The sequence below is a fragment of the Chelon labrosus genome (genome assembly GCF_963514085.1).
Source record: "Chelon labrosus genome assembly, chromosome: 19".
Taxonomy (NCBI): Eukaryota; Metazoa; Chordata; class Actinopteri; order Mugiliformes; family Mugilidae; genus Chelon; species Chelon labrosus.
In genome coordinates, this window is record NC_140352.1 from 6,990,602 (window position 1) to 6,996,601 (window position 6,000).

At 45.1% G+C, this 6,000-nt stretch overlaps 1 protein-coding gene across 1 annotated transcript in view; it reads right to left on the bottom strand.

Moving 5' to 3' along the window:
* LOC311504134 (zinc finger MIZ domain-containing protein 1-like) overlaps positions 1-2,752 on the bottom strand; it is a 58,075-nt gene extending 55,323 nt beyond the window's left edge. Inside the window, exon 1 of the mRNA XM_084567131.1 lies at positions 2,373-2,752. The gene's annotated coding sequence lies outside the window, so the exon portion shown is untranslated. The remainder of the gene's footprint in view (positions 1-2,372) is intronic.
* Positions 2,753-6,000: the final 3,248 nt, after the last annotated feature.

Genomic DNA, 6,000 nt, shown 5'->3' on the forward strand with positions numbered 1-6,000 from the left:
CTGACAACACAACAGTAACCTTTATGAAATAAATATTACAAAAACAAGGGCACCACAATACCACTTCAGAGCGGGTTTGTTGCTACAACAAACAAAGCAGTGAGCTCTGGTGCTCTCGTGCGCGCGGGGGCCACGGCGCACCGTGATTGATATACAAGAGATAAAACGCTGTTTGACTCCTGAATCCGCCCTCCAATCACACGCTCTCTGTGACGCACTCGCGGCACGCTATCTCCGCCGCACATGGCCCCCGCGCTGCTGATAAGGCGGGGGCCGAGCCGCTCGTATCTAGCACTTCTGGAAGAGTTTCTTCTTGAATAAATGAGCCGCTCTCGCAAAATCTGTGCTCGCAGTGCAGAGACACTCGGCGGAGTTGTCGGTGGCGCAATCAGCGGCGCGATCGAGAATCTATGAACTGTTCTTTATGGTCCAGAAAGTGTAAGACCATTAATCAATTAGAAGAAAAAGTTACTGGCTCGACTTCAGCTGCTACCGGTGGTGGGCTGTGTCTCTGCTGGCCTAAACTCTATCAAAATCACTCACTTACATTTTAAATCTTACCAAATTATTCCCAACAGCCTCTTCTTTTCATTTTAAGGCTTGTCTGTCTCTCTGCTGCGTTGATTCCTGCGATGTAACTTTGCATTAGAGCTTTTATGCAATCATATTTCTACCGTCACATGTTTTCCAGAGTCAAAGAAGTCTGCCTGGGCCTCCACAATTAAAACTGCAGGCGGCTGAAGCTTGAAAAACATCGTAATGACGTTGTTCGCTTAACCAATCACGTTTCAAGTTCGTATTCTTAGGCCTTCTCTGTGGAGGGTCAAACAGCCGCTCCGTTTAAGCCAAGCTAGCGGTTCATGTGTTGCGAGCTGCGCAGCGTTAACGTTTTGACGGCTAGTTTTTATACCCACGATGGCAGAAGGAGGAGAGGCTATCGATTTGGTTGCAGATCTTCTCAAAAAGACAAGAAGGAAAAGCTGGATATTGTGAGGAAATACCGCCCAATCCTGGAGCTAGCTAGCCTGACCCAGCCGGGGAAACTTTCAGGACAGCGACTATGAGCGCTATGAGGAGAACTCTAAGTTGTTTCTTGAGTTCTGGTGAGTAAAATAAATTATATTACGTCTTTTATGTGTATTTTCGCCATTTTAGTGTGTCGACATTGACGCTTCTGCTGGATTTGACGTACGTAGCGCTGGTGTGCAGCTGCAGTGGATAGTTCCGAGTGCGCTTCTTGCTTCAGCAATGGCATTCATCTTGCTATATGAGACACGATGCAACGTCCTGTTCTACTGCTTGTCCGTATGTCGTTGATGGTTTCTACAGCAGTGACGTCTTAACGATCGTATTGTCGCAGGGCAAAATGCACGGCCTGCCACTGCCTGCTACCAAGGTGCATGGAGGAGGAAAATAAACTGTAGGGAAGGTCAAGACTCCTGCAGCACTTGTGGCAAATGTGTGAGTATGGCTTCGCAAAAGGTCCCAATAAAATGTTGAATGAATAAACTGCACTCTTATAACTTTTGTTGCCGTTTTCTGTCAATTTCTAGACGTGCTATTAATTTATTAAGTCAAACAGACTGATCAATAATGAAAATAATGCCTATTTGTGGCCAAATTTGAACCTCGAGTGCTGTGAAACTGTAGAAGGCCCACTTCAGCCCGTAGCTGCTCATTACCTGCTGATTGTGAAGCAGCACAAGGAGTTTTTTTTCTTGTGGAGGGCTCGTATGATTGGTGCACTTCAGCTCAATACGCCGCATGTATTTTTAATGAGACAAGGCTTCTCGATGGAGGGGAGATTGCCGGCATGGCTGGCGATGCATTACGTCTCAACTGGGTATTTGAGAAATCTTTCACCCTTCATGTTTTGAAGTGATCGCAAATAATGAATTAGCTCTCAGCCATTTGTGGTCCCACTGCATTAAAGGGAATCTCTTCAGGAATCGTCTGGCCCACCGTGACGGACGACTGCATTGTTGGACACTTTTAACTGCAGTCTCTTAGCTCCCTGTGGAGATGTAAGTAAGTCATTTGTCACTTTGTAGTGGCACTGAGCACATCCTTACGTGGCCGGCACACAGGCTCGGCTAATGCTCCTTATTTGCTCTCAATGCCACGCGCGCACGCTAAAAAGCACAAACACTTTTAAAGCACTTTAGAGAGTGTGACACAAGAGGACACCGCGCAGCTAAAGGTTAAAGAAAGCACAACAAATATGAAGACTGCAGGAGAATTTTGATTAATGCTAGCGCTCTGCCACACACTCGGAGGTACACACACACATATTCCCAAACCACCGCCAGAGAGGGACAGAGGCTGCAGCGAGCCTCTAAGAGACCACCAGGTGTGACCTATTCATTATTTACCAGCAGAGGCAGGCTAGCAGCATCTGCACGCTGTGCACAACCGTTCCTTTTTGTAGGAGGGATGTGTCGGGATCAGATGAGCGAGGGCACCTTTGTTGATAGACATCTGTGTTCACGCGCCGCCCGTTTGTCGCTCTTGATTCCACTCGTTCAGAGCAGCGCTGGGCTTTATTAGGAGGTAAAATACAACAAATGACAGTTATTATTTCTCTTAATTAAAGACAAATTCATGTGTCTCTCCATGTGTTTACCTTCTGGGAGTTTAATGTGATGATTAATATGCTACCTCCCTTAAAGAGGAGGAATATGACTTTTGTTTAATTAGAGTTGAGGACTGTAATTCAGTGTTTTCATGTGTTAAATTTTGAACGATAGAAGACTATTAGAAAAGGAAAATTGGGTGATTTTAAAACTAATTTTTACCTATTTAGTGGCAGGCAAGCTAACACGTTGGCCAGTCTATTACTGAGTACGATTAGAGTTCATTGGGTGTTGTGTTTATTAGCACCTTGTAAATGTACGCATGTTCAGTATCCACCATGTTTAATAGCCAGTCAATAAATGTCTGTTTTATGTCACTGAAGTTTAATTTGAACCAAAGAGCAGTGGCGTGCAATAAAACCTGAACAAAGAGCTTCAAGACGCTCAAGTCTTTCAGATTGAAATGAATATTTTAATCGTTCTTAGACGTTAGAAGTTAGACTTTTTTCCCCCACTATTAACATATTAACACACAGTGGTGTGGTGGTTAGCACTGATGCCTCACAGCAAGAAAGTTCTTCCTTTGTCTACATGTGGGTTCGATCAGCCACAACATTAAAACCACTGACAGGAGAAGTAAATAACACTGACCATCTTGTGACAATTCAATGTTCTGCTGGGAAACTTCTGGACCTGGCATTCATTGGTGTGGATGTTACTTAGACATGTAGCACCCACCTAGACCAGACCAGACCAGGCCCCCCCACCCCATAGCAATGACGCTCCTTGATAGCAGCAGCCACAAAAACGCTTTAGGAACAACTAAAAAAAACATGAAGAACAGCACAAGGTGTTGACCTGGCCTCCAAATTCACTAGATCCCAAACTGATCAAGTATCTGTGGGATGATCCACAGAGGCCCCTCCCCTCAAAGACCCCCCCCCCCCCCCCACCCCCACTAACAACATTCTGTTGCCAGACACCACAGGACACCCTCAGAAGGCCCATGTCCATTCTCTGATGAGTCACAACTGTTTTTTTAGGCACAAGGGAGACCTACACAATATTAGGAATATTGGTCATAATGTTACGCCAGATCGGTGTATGTATATAATAGAATTAATGCAGCTTTAAAGGACACAAAAATCCTCTTCAAAGCGAAAGGTGAAGAGGAGGTCAAGCTGGGTCACGGCGCTCCACTTTGCATGAACACAGTACTCAGATTAAAAACACCTACAGATGCACTGATCTCATCTCAGAGCAGAGGGAGCTCGGGAAAGGTCGCCGGCTGCGTATTACGGCGGACGGCGGAGGACGTGGAACGATGACAGATGGGGAAATAAGCCCGATGTCAATAAGAAAACTGCACGGCGGGGATCGCGTTAAATCAGTGATCACTTACATACGCCGCGTACCACCACACGGAAGATAAGAGCCCTTAAGTGGAGCTATTTTAACGGCTTAGGTGAGACAAGCAGGCCGCCTTCCTACGAATGATTTATCCAATCTTGTGTATACTCCATTCTCTTATTTTCTTTTATCTTCCTCATAACCACAACCCCGGGGGAGATAAATAGCCCTTCTATGGACAACTTGGCACAGGTTCACACACATCAAGGGTCATTAAAGCGCCTGACAAAAGCTTTTTTTTTATTTTAATGAATTTGTGTATAAGAGTTCAGCCTCTTCTGGTTGAGACGGGAGTGTGTGTGTGTGCGTGTGTGTGTGAGCTGCAGTGTGTGAAGGAGCCCGGTTTCATTTCTTCTTGTAACACCCTAATGACTTTATTGTTTCATTCTTATCCAGCCTCCAGAAGCTATTACCATATAAACACCTGTGTTATCAAAGCACCGCAAACAATTTCCTGGATAATTTAACAAAGATGCGATTGTTGATTCGGTATGAGGTGTTGTGACTTACGAGTGCGCGCGTGCATTTCTTTTTTTTTTTTTTTACTATATTTTATTATTTTTTTTGGGAGATATCTATTTTCTCGGTGTGCGTTTGCGCGTGAATGTTTTGGAGATATCTATTTTCCGCGTGGGCGTTTGTCTCTGAGTGCATTTAGCGATATCCATTTCGTGTTCGTGTGTGGAGCTTAAACCTGCTGGAACCTGGCTACAGCCGGCCACTTCTGAGCTCCAGTCGTGGAGGGAAACATATTGTCTGAGTGATCCATAAATGGAGGCTGCTTTGGGTGAAGAGGGGACGGACTGAATGTTCTGCATCGCCATCATGCTTCATGCAATCTGTATCAAAACCCTGGGTGAGGCGGACAAAAAGGGAACGCTTGCATAACGCAGGAGCCTGATGTTACCCTGCAGAATTGGACCTCTCTACTACCCTCTCCTCCTCCTCCCCATTTCTGTCTTTGACTCTCCCCCTCTTCTGCCTCCCCCTCCCTCCCTCCCTCCCCTCTCAGTCACAGGGACTGGATTGTTCTGCCGGGGCTTGGCAGAGGCTGCGGATGGGAAAAGTGCAGGGGAGGCAGCTAACACTTCCTGCCTCCCTGAATCAGAGAGTTAACCTTCACCGAGGGCACAATGGCTTCTCGTTAGCGAAACCACCCCACATGCAGGCAGCCTGTCACCAGCCGTGTTCCTGTTCGCTGACCCCTTTTTGTGTTTCCCTGTCCTCTCTTGAGCTTCACGTCCGACCGCAGCTGCACCTCAGATGTGCACAATGTAGAGGGTATACAGTAGAAATAAAAGGAACACTTTTAGCCGAACTGGAGGACACGCGGATGTCGCATATTTAGCAAAAGCGAAGAGAGATTTTTGGACGCATGTGCAAAGGAGATTTTACACGAACACATTAAAGCACATCTATAGATCTTGTGTAGTGCTATTACACATGTAAAATAAAGTTTTATAAAAGTTTGCGTCTCCAGAGGAATCCGTAAACTAGAGGTGTGGATAGCTCGAGGCTACATTAGCTAAAACTAGCACAAGAAACCAAGTAAAAAGTTGGATTTAAACTTGCATTGTGGGTAATGTAGGCAAATTATCTTCGGTGCTGCCGCATTGATTTATATCCGTCCATCATGAACGTGAAAATGTTGGATACGTTACAGGTTTGTACCTCCAAAAATATCCGAGAAAAGTTCATTGCTAGTTACATTTGGAGCCATATCACACTAGTCCAAACACTTTTCAGCGTCAGCGGTATAAATAAGCACACTTGAAGCCGTAGTTTTGTCTTTAATTGAACCGAATTTGTGGATAAAATCTACAAGGACTTCAGATTAGTATTTTAAGAACTTAATTTCAGTTGGAAATATATGGATTTTACTTCACGAAGGTCTAAACATTTGATTCTTTGCGTTGTGAACTGGTGTCCTTTGTTTTTGGATTAGTATCAGTGGCATCTGGAAATCTAGTTTATCTTCATTCGTGGTGTCAAACACGTGCACGCTAGGCATAGTCGC